The sequence below is a fragment of the Rattus norvegicus genome, chromosome X (assembly GCF_021556685.1).
Source record: "Rattus norvegicus strain SHRSP/BbbUtx chromosome X, alternate assembly SHRSP_T2T, whole genome shotgun sequence".
Lineage (NCBI taxonomy): Eukaryota > Metazoa > Chordata > Mammalia > Rodentia > Muridae > Rattus > Rattus norvegicus.
This window is the reverse complement of record NC_141554.1, coordinates 109,172,291-109,184,451: the sequence shown is the minus strand read 5'-3', so window position 1 is coordinate 109,184,451 and position 12,161 is coordinate 109,172,291. Positions and strand designations below refer to the sequence as shown.

Genomic DNA, 12,161 nt, shown 5'->3' with positions numbered 1-12,161 from the left:
CTAGATCTTTGTTTAAGAGACTGTGTTCTGGCATCAAACAGTTTGAATTTTGTCTTAGGCTTACTATAGCTATGAGATATTGTGACCAAAAGCAAGTTGGAGAAGAAGGGGTTTATTCGGCTTACACTTCCACATCCGTAGTTCATCATCACAAGAAGTCAAGACAGGAACTCAAACAGGCAGGAACCTGGAGGCAGGAGCCAAGGAAGGATGTTACTTACTGGCTTACTGCTCATGGCTTGCTCAGCCTGCTTTCTTATACAACTCAGGACTACCAGTCCAAAGATGGCACCACCCACAATGTGCTTGGCCCTCCCACATTGATCACTAATTGAGAAAAAGCCCTACATGCTTGCCCACAGCCCAGTGTTATGGAGACACTTTCTCACTTGATGTTCCCTCCTTTCTGGTGACTCTAGCTTGTGTCAAGTTGAAATAAAACTAGCCAGTGCAGTTTGATTCCAGTTCTGTCAGGAATCCTTGACAGGAAGCAAATGATCATGTGGATTCATTTGCCTCTGGTTTTAGGTAGTTTAGAAAGGGCTTGGCTACCATCACTATTCCAGGTAGACAAAGCTGCTCCTATGACCTTTGGTATGCGGATCCTGGCCCTCCACATGTTTGATTCATTGTGTGTCCCTGAAATGGGAGATCCCTTGTTAGGAATGTTTCTCAGTGCCTCTTAGAGTATCTATACATATGTGAAAAGTGTTCATGTCAAAATTCACTCTTCTTGGGGTACTTTCTGTCCGGAATCCCATGCATTAACTTGGGCAGAGCCTACCCTTGCTGATAATTAGACTACACACCGTGCTTACAGAATATCTTAGCCTGGCCTGTGAAGAGACATAATGAGATTTCTGGGGACAGAATGCATTCTGCCATGACTTTGCTAATGAACATAACTCACACACAAATCCTGTGCTTTATCTCCTCCATGTGGTACTACAGGCATGTGTCTGTGATTTATTGGCGTTGTGTATATTACAGTATTCTTATCTGTCAATGCCACCATGTTAACACTGCATTCTCAACCTGTGGGTTGTGACCCTTCTGGCAAACTCTTTTTTTTAAGAGTAACAAACGTACTTTTAATTGATTTCAGGTAAAAACTCCATAGGGAGGAGGAGCAGTAATTAACTCTGGCCCTAACATATCAGAGCCATGTCATCTACATTAGGAAAAAAAAACCAAGGCATTATGTCCTCACAGGCATTATGTCACACATGTGGCTGGCCACCAAATCTGGTCGTTTATATTCCATATTTCTTCTTTAGCTCTTCTACCTTTTCCACATAGGTCTTCATGGCATTTTCCTTGGAAGTTCCTTTCAGCTTGTTCCACAAGTCCCACTTGGCTTTGCCCTTGAGGTCCAACAGCCCCGGCCGATCTGTGTTTACATCGCCCACAGTAGCTTGTTTGAAGTGGCTGTAGATGAACAGCATCTCTTCATCAGTTGGCTGAGTCTTGAGCCCTCCTCAGCGGCTTTGTCGAATTCAGCCTGAGACATACTGGCAAGGTGACCTGGATGCTGAAAGCACAGGAGCAAGCTCAGAAGAGGGAAGCAATCAAGTTTCTGGCAAACTCATCTCCAAAAATATTCATAACAATAGCAAAATTATAGCTATGTAGTAGCAACAAAAATAATGTTATGGTTGGAGGTCACCACAACATGAGGAACTGTATTAAAAGATGACCGTAACCATAATTGTAGGCTACCTTTTTCCACCACAATCCCTTCCAATTCCCAACACTAAATAAGAGAGAAAGAGGGTTAGAGGGGAAAGGGGAACATTGATCTCATTAGACCTCATTAGACTACTTTTTGCTGTTTCGGGGAATTGAGTTCCTTGGAGTAAGTCCAATCATACTCATCAGGATATCTCCAACTTCCTTCTCCTCTTCTTCCTCCTGCTCTTCCAACTCCTCCTCCTCCTCTTGTCTTTTTGCTCATGACCACTTGACAAGCTGTAACAACAGCAACCACCAGCAACAGGGGAAGCAGAAGCCTCCTTTATCTGGGCTCTGCCATTTTTATACCCTCACAAGAGTCCCTAGAATTCTAAATGTAAACTATGTTCACCTGACAAAAATCACACCCCTGCCAGAGCATGAGACAAATCATAGTCAGCTGCTGTGGACAATCTGAAGCAACCCCATATCCCACACCTGTGATTAAAACAAGACTATATTCACATAGCATAACTGGGGTTTTCTTAAGAAACCAACATGGCATCAGGACTGTGGTACCCTTTGATAATTACACAGTGCTTGCATTGTCTAACCCACAGTAAACAATAAATATTAGCTTTTGTGATGACCATATTGAGATCAGAAAAGGGTCTTAAGGTTGTTGAGTTCTGGGCTCTCATCAGATTCCTAAAGAACAGACAGAAATTTTTTTTCTTTTTTTTTAAGAGCTGGGGACCGAACCTAGGGCCTTGCGCTCGCTAGGCAAGCGCTCTACCGCTGAGCTAAATCCCCAACCCCAAGAACAGACAGAAATTAAAACAAGAAGACACGCACACAGGGCTGGTGAGATGACACTTTCTCTATTTCCAGGGGATCCAACAGTCTATTCTTACTTGCATGGGTACAATACACACACATAGACACACACACACACACACACGCACACACACACACACACACACACACACACTGCATGCATGTATACACACATACTTAAAATATATACACACATTTTTTCCTTTTTTCTTTTTTTTTCCTTTTCCCCATCTTTATTAAATTGGTTATTTCTTATTTACATTTCAATTGTTATTACCTTTCCCGGTTTCCAAACAAACATCCCCCTAACCCCTCCCCCTCCCCTTCTATATGGGCTTCCACTCCCATCCTCCTCCCCTTACCACCCTCCCCCCAACAATCTTGTTCACTGGGGGTTCAGTCTTGGCAGGACCAAGCACTTCCCTTTGCACCCATGCCCTTACTAGGCTAGTCATTGCTACCTATGCAGTTGGAGCCCAGGGTCATTGAGTAGTGGTTTAGTCCCTGGAAGCTCTGGTTGGTTGGCACTGTGGTTCATATCGGGTCTCAAGCCCCTTCAAGCTCTTTCAGTCCTTTCTCTGATTCCTTCAAAGGGGGTCCTGTTCTCAGTTCAGTGGTTTGCTGCTGGCATTCGCCTAAGTATTTGCCATATTCTGGCTGTGTCTCTCAGGAGAGATCTACATCTGGTTCCTGTCACCCTGCACTTCTTTGTTTCATTCATCTTATCTAGTTTGGTGGCTGTATATGTATGGCCCACATGTGGGGCAGGCTCTGAATGGGTGTGCCTTCTGCCTCTGTTCTAAACTTTGCCTCCCTATTCCCTGCCAAGGGTATTCTTGTTCCCCTTTTAAAGAAGGAATGAAGCATTCGCATTTTGATCATCCTTCTTGAGTTTCATGTGTTCTGTGCATCTAGGGCAATTCAAGCATTTGGGCTAATAGCCACTTATCAATGAGTGTATACCATGTATGTCTTTCTGTGATTGGGTTACCTCACTCAGGATGATATTTTCCAGTTCCATCCATTTGCCTATGAATTTCATAAAGTCGTTGTTTTTGATAGCAGAGTAGTATTCCATTGATATACACACATTTTTAAAAACAATGTGATTTGATCATAATACAAGGAAAGGCATATGTACACAATGCCAAAATACATTCATGATTTATTCAGGAGCTCATTCGGAATATTCCTTAAGTACCAGGACTAGGTCTTAGTCACTATTTATGGAATTTTCCCCTTCCCATCTACCTCCCTTCTGTAAACTCTGATCATCCAATACTTTTTATCAGGGTCAAAATTAAAAGTATCAGGCACTGTTCTGAACATTTTTACATATAAAGTCATTGAATCCTAACATTAGACTGTACTATTATGTGCATTTTACAAATGAGAAAACAGGTTCAATGTGGTAACTTCTTGGATAGGAAGTGACAGTCACCATTTAAATCCATGCAACACAGCCCTAGAACCGTGCTTTTTTTTTTTTATCTTTATTAACTTGAGTATTTCTTATTTACATTTCGATTGTTATTCCCCTTCCCAGTTTCCGGGCCAATATCCCCCTAGCCCCTCTTCCTCCCCTTCTACATGGGCTTCCCCTCCCCATCCTCTCACCATTACCGCCCTCCCCCCAACAATCACGTTCACTAGGGGTTCAGTCTTGGCAGGACCAAGGGCTTCCCCTTCCACTGGTGCTCTTACTAGGATATTCATTGCTACCTATGAGGTTGGAGCCCAGGGTCAGTCCATGTATAGTCTTTGGGTAGTGGATTAGTCCCTGGAAACTCTGGTTGGTTGGCATTGTTGTTCATATGGGGTCTCAAGCCCCTTCAAGCTCTTCCAGTCCTTTCTCTGATTCCTTCAACGGGGGTCCCGTTCTCAGTTCAGTGGTTTGCTGCTGGCATTCACCTCTGTATTTGCTGTATTCTGGCTGTGTCTCTCAGGAGAGATCTACATCCGGTTCCTGTCGGCCTGCACTTCTTTGCTTCATCCATCTTATCTAGTTTGGTGGCTGTATATGTATGGCCCACATGTGGGGCAGGCTCTGAATGGGTGTTCCTTCTGCCTCTGTCCTAAACTTTGCCTCCCTATTCCCTGCCAAGGGTATTCTTGTTCCCCTTTTAAAGAAGGAGTGAAACATTTGCATTTTGGTCATCCTTCTTGAGTTCCCTGTAGAACCCGTGCTTTTAAACATTCTTCTGTACCTTCTCACCACAGTCACCAGGCTCTTCTGTGGTGTGTATACCCTTAGATTCCTTCAATATGTAAGGTAAATCTTTCAATGATAAAACAAATAAACAAACAAACGAACAAACAAAGGGACAAAGGGACCGGCAGGATGGCTCAGCAAGACTTGCTTCAAAAGCCTGATAACCTAAGTTTGTTTCCTGGGACCTAGGCAAAGACAAAGAGTGAACATAGTCCACAAAGTCATTTTCTACCTGCACATGCCCCTCCCCACCACACACATCATACACACATAGTAATTGAGGGATTTTTAATTTTAAGACTTTTTATTTTGTGTGTGAGTTTTGTCTGCATACATGTATGTGTACAACATGTGTGGTTGGTGCCTATGAAAGTCAAATGAGGACATTTTGTCCACTGAAAGTAAAGATACAAATGATTGTAGGCTACTTTCTTTGTGCTGGGAACCAAACGTAGGTCCTGTGCAAAAGAAGAAAGTTCTAACTACACTGAAAAGTCAGTGATCTGTTAAAAACTTCTGGTTTCATGGAATCTACTATCCCAACCAATTTTATAGGAAGTTTTGCTTAGCTAATGGTCCCAGGTCTCTCCAGTACCAAATAAAAATTTAAGACAAAAACAAATAAGAAAGGCAATGCCCCAAAATATAGTACCACAAATACTTATGTCATTGACAAATGAAAAGAGGTGGAAGAAGGTCAATGACAGCAGCTGCCACTGTGGAGCACTGTTCAATGCTAGTTACACTGTGTCCCTGTGCATTGTCCCTTAATCTTCACAACACGACTTTGGGATTAATAGCAACATGACCATTTTTAGACAAACAAATGGTGTTTGCACAGGGAGGACCTGAGTATTAACAAAATCATGCCGTTCACAAAGCTAGGGCTTAAGAGCTCTGTGCCATCTTCCTAATCTGTTTTTTGGCTTGGTTGAGTTTGGCTTGGGTTGATTGGTTTGGTTTGGTTTGGCTTGGCTTGGCTTGGTTTGGTTTGGTTTGGTTTGGTTTGGTTTGGTTTGGTTTGGTTTGGTTTTTATAGGCTTGGGAGATCTGAGCTCTGGTTTTCACTTTAAACTGGTCATTCTATTATCAGGCAAGTATGTCAAAGAATGATTGACCCCCTCATGCAGTCCCTGAGATAGGGTGACCAGACAAGGAACCAAAAGAATGATGAAGTAAGGAATCAGCACCTTGGCAATTTTATACCATGCTACAATCATTTCATGTCTAAGAATTCTTATGCATTGCAAGCTCTGATTTTTAGAGTATTTTGCAGTTTGGTAGCTGATTCGGCTCTACCTGTTCTCTGACATTCCCAATGCTCACTAACTTCTAGGTAAGGTAACTTTTCCACAAGTATTATTCTACTCTAAATATTCAGTGATTCTCTCTCTCTCTCTCTCTCTCGCTCGCTCGCTCGCTCGCTCGCTCACTTGCTCTCTCTACCCCCCTGATATTTTATTTTGCAAGGTATTAACAAGAGGCAAAGTGAATGAAGCTAGGAGAAAATTGGAAAGGCAGAGAATGTCAGAGAAGCTTGTCTCTTGGGACTGCCTGCTAAAAGCAAGGAAGGATTCTCAAGACACATGAACAATTAATGTCAGGCTTCCCAGAGCCATATAAAATGAGTATCTCAAAGCTTCCATAGTTTCATTCTTAAAATATGGTAGAATGGAGTTGTTAAAATCACTGAGAGGATAGCTAAGTGCTCAGGAAAGCTGCATGTCTGGCACATAGTGAAGACTTCCTTAGTGGTACCTAGTACTCCTAACCCTATATCTAGTCTTAATTCTCATGCTTTGCAATTGAGGTGGCTCTTTGCTATGTGTCCTTGCTATATGATGCTCATGTCATGATTCTTCTTCTCAGTGTTTTTTTTTTTCTGTGAGCATGGAAGGAAATTGTTGACTCCCCTTTACATTTATGATGGAGTGGTTCCAAGACTCCTCTGCAGATATAAAAATCCAAGGATGCTCAAGTCTCTTATATATAATAGTATGGTGTTTGCATATGACTTTATTTGCATCCCCATATACTTTAAATCACCTCTGGTCTACTAAAAATACATAAGCTTAATGCTACATAAATTTATTTTAACTGTAAGTTTGTGGAATAATCACAAGAATAAAAATCTGTACAGGATAATCACAGACATCGTCCTCTCAAATATCTTGACCAGCAGTTAGTTGAATCTGCTGATCCATAACACAGTTAGTTATAGATGCTTAACTACATCTGCCCTGTGTGTTTCACCTGAATATATAATATGAAGAGGAGAAAGATAAAAGTGTAATATGACGGTACAGCAATAAACAGTGTTGTTAATTGACTTCTAGTAAGCATTATTTCATGGCAAACAATTTAATAAAGTTGGCAACCAGGCATTAGTCAGTACCACATCTCATTATTTTCATCAATCATCTCAAGATGAGAGATTTCTGGGTCGACTTGCAAGTCATCTTGTGCTCTCTTTCATAGAATGTTTAATTAAAATTTAATTAATCTGGAGCTGTAGCCTCATTTGCTGAAACCTGGACAACACATGTCATACTAGCACTGAGTAGAGAGGAAAAAAAGAGCTATGACACAATGCTAAAGATGCTGGCCTGTGTTGAGGCAGACCATGGTTGGCCCTCTCAGAACAAGGGAGCAATTATCTTTGTCTAAAAGACAATGGAAGGTGCTGCAAAGTCTTCTTGTGAGGGGAGGAGGGATGTAGTAAAACCATAGTTGGAGGGGAAAGGAGGCAAACATGGAGACAGAGAAGCCATTTAGGTGGCTATTGTAGATGTCCAGGTTACAAATGTTTGGTGTTTGTGTCTAGTGGAACATCTGCAATGATATAAAGAAAAAAAATATTTAGAAGGCCATCTAAAAGGGAAAATTATGAGGAATTAGGGACAGATTTAATACCCACGAAAGAGGAGTGCCATCAATAGGAACCCAAGTACCACCACCACCAGTCTTCTTGTTGGAGTAAGTGGGAAGATTATGATGTCTTCCCCTAATACAGAAGATAATTGAAAGGAATCAGATTTAGTATATGTTTATCACAAGTAAAAACTGGAATATGTTGACTTTGAAGTGGCCATAGTCGGGGTTGGGGATTTAGCTCAGTGGTAGAGCACTTGCCTAGCAAGCACAAGGCCCTGGGTTCGGTCCCCAGCTCCGAAAAAAAGAAAAAGAAAAAAAAAAGAAGTGGCCATAGTATTTCAAATAGGGAAATGACTACATACAGATATGTTAAGAGCAGGAAAAAAAAAGAAATCTTAACTGAAGGTATATATTAGAGATTCATCATGTCTCTACAATTAATAATTTTCCTTTATCATAACTTTAGCCTATTACCTGCATTTGTTTCCCTCTCTCAACTGAATATGTTATGGTTGTGGGCTCTTGCTTGTTCAAGCCAGTATTTGTGTCTATTTCCAACTCCTGACTCTTGCCAGACTGACACTGTCCAGTTAACTGAGCCGTGGCTTATTGTATTCTGAGATGTAATGCTGTGCTCATTAGGTGTTTCCAGATCACAGATGTCTCATCTCACAGCAAGACAAATTAAGGCACGTAGGTCATGGCATTAATGTGCTGTACAGGAAATGAATGAGATTCTAAACAGAATTCAAGTGGCAGTGCAATGGGAGGCATTTGCCTGCGCATCTTGAATTTTGAGAGCAAAAGTGATAACTTGATACCCCAAGCCAAGAAAGGGGTACAAGTAGAATTCTAATGAGGTTATATTTTGCTGCTAGCATTTTGGACTTTTTCAACAAGGACCCTCAGAAAACAGATTGAGATCAGAGATTAGTCATGGAAGGATACCTTGGGCATCAATGTGTGCTGGTCTCAAGAACATGTTGCTAATCATTCACTCTATTCAAATTGTTTGATACTACTTTACCATGCTTGCATTTTCATGAATAATCTTGAAACCTGGAATAATTAGCTTCAACTAGAACGTGGGCCTGATGTAAATTCTCTTCCTTGGCTACATCTATTGATATCATTGTACTTTATAAATATTTCCATAATGTTTAAAAAATTGAGATACATGGGACTGGAAAATGTCTCACAGAGGACCAAAGTTTGATTACCTACATGGGGTTCAGAACCATCTGTAGCTCCAGTTTCAGGGTATCCACTGCCATCTTCTGGCCTTCTTGGGCACAATAAGCTGCACAGACATACAGACAGACAAAACATCCATGTACATAAAGTTAAATTGAACTTAAATTTTGAAAAATTAAAATAAAATAAAAATTAAAATAAAAACATAATTTAGGTTACAGCCCAGATGTGTTAGCAAGGCCTATAATCCCAGTACTCGGGAGCTGAGTTCCAGGTCATCCACAGGAGTTTGTTGCAAGCCTGGGCTATATGGAACCCTGTCGCTTTACAAATATTAATATGTACTTATTTTCTTATTTCCCACAAATTAAATGTTGTCATCATCAGTCTAGTGATTTTGTAGACTTATGTATCTGGCGTCTTTGTAAGTGTTAATTTTAAGTGTTTAATTTGTTGTTTTGTGAAGGCTAATGACACTACAGTATAATTCGAGCACTTACCTGCCTTCCCTTTACTGTCCCACTGATGGAAAATTATAGTATTTCCAAAGAACGGTATGTGTTCCATTAGCAGTACATAAATTGCTTTAAAATGGTAGCTGGATGAATAACTTTCTCTGTGTGTCTCTATCTGTGTATCTCTGTCTCTCTGTCTCTCTGTCTCTTACACACACACACACACACACACACACACACACACACACACACACGGTTTTCAAAATTGTCAAAAGAGAAAAAAGTAAGTAAGATAGTAGAGGTGGAGGCTGAATTTCAAAAGGCTGAATTTGAAGGCACGGACAGAGTACACAATGCATTGAAGACTAGAGATTGGAATAGACGTACATATTTGTTTGCCTCTATGAGTCTACGTTTTTCTCACCTGCATTCTGGGGTAACAAGACTGTTATAAGGGCTAAAATATAATAATTTATAGCATAATACCTAATAGAAAATAAGCCTTCAGGAAAATATAGCTCCTATCTCCCTGAGTGTAATAATGACCTTTAAACTAAGTAACTGTTGGATCTCACATTCTGTCTGTGCTTTCCAGTGGACAGGGTGAATCTTTAAAGTGCTGGGCATAGCAAGTTTACATCAGTTTCAATATTCAAGTGTTGATATCTGAGGTAGATTTTAGCTGAATGTGACACCGGATGAGAAATTTTCTAATTTGAGCATGGACCTCGGAAATCATAAAATTGTTCTTGTCTTTGGAGATGTCTCGACTGGTTTTTATCTGATTATATTTTCCCATAGTTTTGCGAACTCAGTGACATAAAAAATGAAACTACATGTCTGGGGGAAATTTTTTTTCCTAGATGGTCACAGAAAGGTGTGACAATCTTAAAGGATAATAAATCTGATCATTTTTTGGTCTCACAAATCTTCAGCATAATTAAAGACCTTGAGATGGATATGAAACAGATCAAAATAGTAGTTTTTCCATGCATTGGCTCTATGCAATTCCATCTCCCTTATGTGATTCCAGAAAATCTCCTTGCCCTAAACATCAAAGATATCACACTCAAAGGAAAGTCAAAAGCTGAGAGTTAGATGAGAAGCTACATCTAATAAATTGAGAAAAATCCAGAAGAGATCATTAAAATGTATGAGGATGAATACATATATTTTTAAAGGGGAAGAACTACCAGAAGTTGGAAGGTCAGTCATAATAGAAGTGTGGTACAGACAAGAATTAGGAGGAAAATCTGACCGTGAACAAAGTCATGGGAAAAAGTGCTACTTTTCTGGCTCAGTTTAAACAGTCAGAGCCATTTTTTAATGAATACTTCCCATTTCACATACACTCCTTGACATTCCAAAATGATGTGTATACAGTAGAGAGATAGAATAACACACCACTACCCAGAACTCCTTGAGATTAACCCTACATCATTTGAGTATGAGTTTCTTGAATTTACCTCATCTTGTACCTGACAGCCAGCCACACAGACAAATACTCAGTCAGCTCCTTGTGTTTGTCTATGGCTTCTGTTTCTGTCACCAACTTAAAGATTGAAAGAGGTTTTTTTTTTTAATATCTGTACTGAACATATGCAAACTTGTCTTTCTTCTCATCTAAAGACGTTACAACAGATACAGTACAGCATTTACAGTGTCGTAGATGGTTTATGTAATCTCAAAAATATTTAAAATGTATAGAATTATGTATATGGGTTATACGCAAATGCCTTGTTATTTTACCTAAGGGACATGGGTGTCCTTAGATGTTTGTATTCTCAGAGCTTCCTTGGATGAAACCCTTGTAGATACTGAAGGATAAGTATAGTATATCTCTACTGGGCAGTTAATGAGCACTTCAAACTCATTAAATGTAAAGATGGACTTCGAGAAAAGTCTGTTTCTCTTCCTGTATTACTTACTTCAAGTATATACCACTCTGCCAGATTAAATGTTCATTATTGAAATCCCTATGTTATTTTAAATACTATTCATTTCCTCACTTTTGAGTATAATTTTCAAATACCATCACTAAAGACTTCTCATCTTTATCTTCTGAATCTAAATGTCACTCATTGCCTGCCCCATCCTTGCCAAAAGAGTTGTGCACCAGGATTCACTGGGAGGATCTTATTTTAAATGACCCTTATTTATTTAGCTTGTACTCTACCCAGCCCTCCTTGTTTGTGTTTGGTAGGGGCAGGACCAGAAATGAGTATTTGTAGAAACTCCCTGGGTTCTTAGAAGACTTATGGTCTAAGGACTAGCCTTATAGTCGAGATTTTAATCCATCCCCTCTTCTCTAATCTCCTTACTTATCCAGTTCAATTATCTGAGTTAAGGAACTCATTAACTCTCCCCTACAGGTTTCAAAACTACATGTGATTCTCCCATTGTTGTGTTACCAAACCTTACTGAGGTACCTGATACATTATAAGCTGTCAACATGAGTTTGTGAAATGGACAAGTAAACCAGGGAAAGAGGGTAGCACTAAAGTATTCTGGATGGAATTTTACATGTTTCTCAGCTATTGTCATTCAGTTAAATGTAAGTTTAGCCAAAAATTTGGTCTATCCAATTGTAAGCTTATATGGAAAATTCTATTCAAGAAAATGTTTGTTAGGGCAATGCTAGCAGCTTTAACAAATAAGTCTAGCATTTGTTGGTCTTCTAATAGTACTACCTGTGTATTCCTGGTCAGCAGGTGACTTTTTAGATAATGAAAGGAAAACGGGCTCTTTACATTTTTTGGGTCTTGCATCTTTGATACAATTTCAAGATCACTATGCTCATAAAAATGATAGAAATCACTAAAGTTCACATCCCATTGGCAAGTATTAGCCATATTAAATGTAATTAGAGCTCAGATTTTGCTCCCAGCAACAACTCTCTAGAAATGGGGTAATGCTGA

At 39.9% G+C, this 12,161-nt stretch overlaps 1 pseudogene; it reads right to left on the bottom strand.

The window, feature by feature from the left end:
- Positions 1-1,187: 1,187 nt before the first annotated feature.
- On the bottom strand, positions 1,188-1,575 carry Dbi-ps1 (diazepam binding inhibitor, acyl-CoA binding protein, pseudogene 1; annotated as a pseudogene).
- Positions 1,576-12,161: the final 10,586 nt, after the last annotated feature.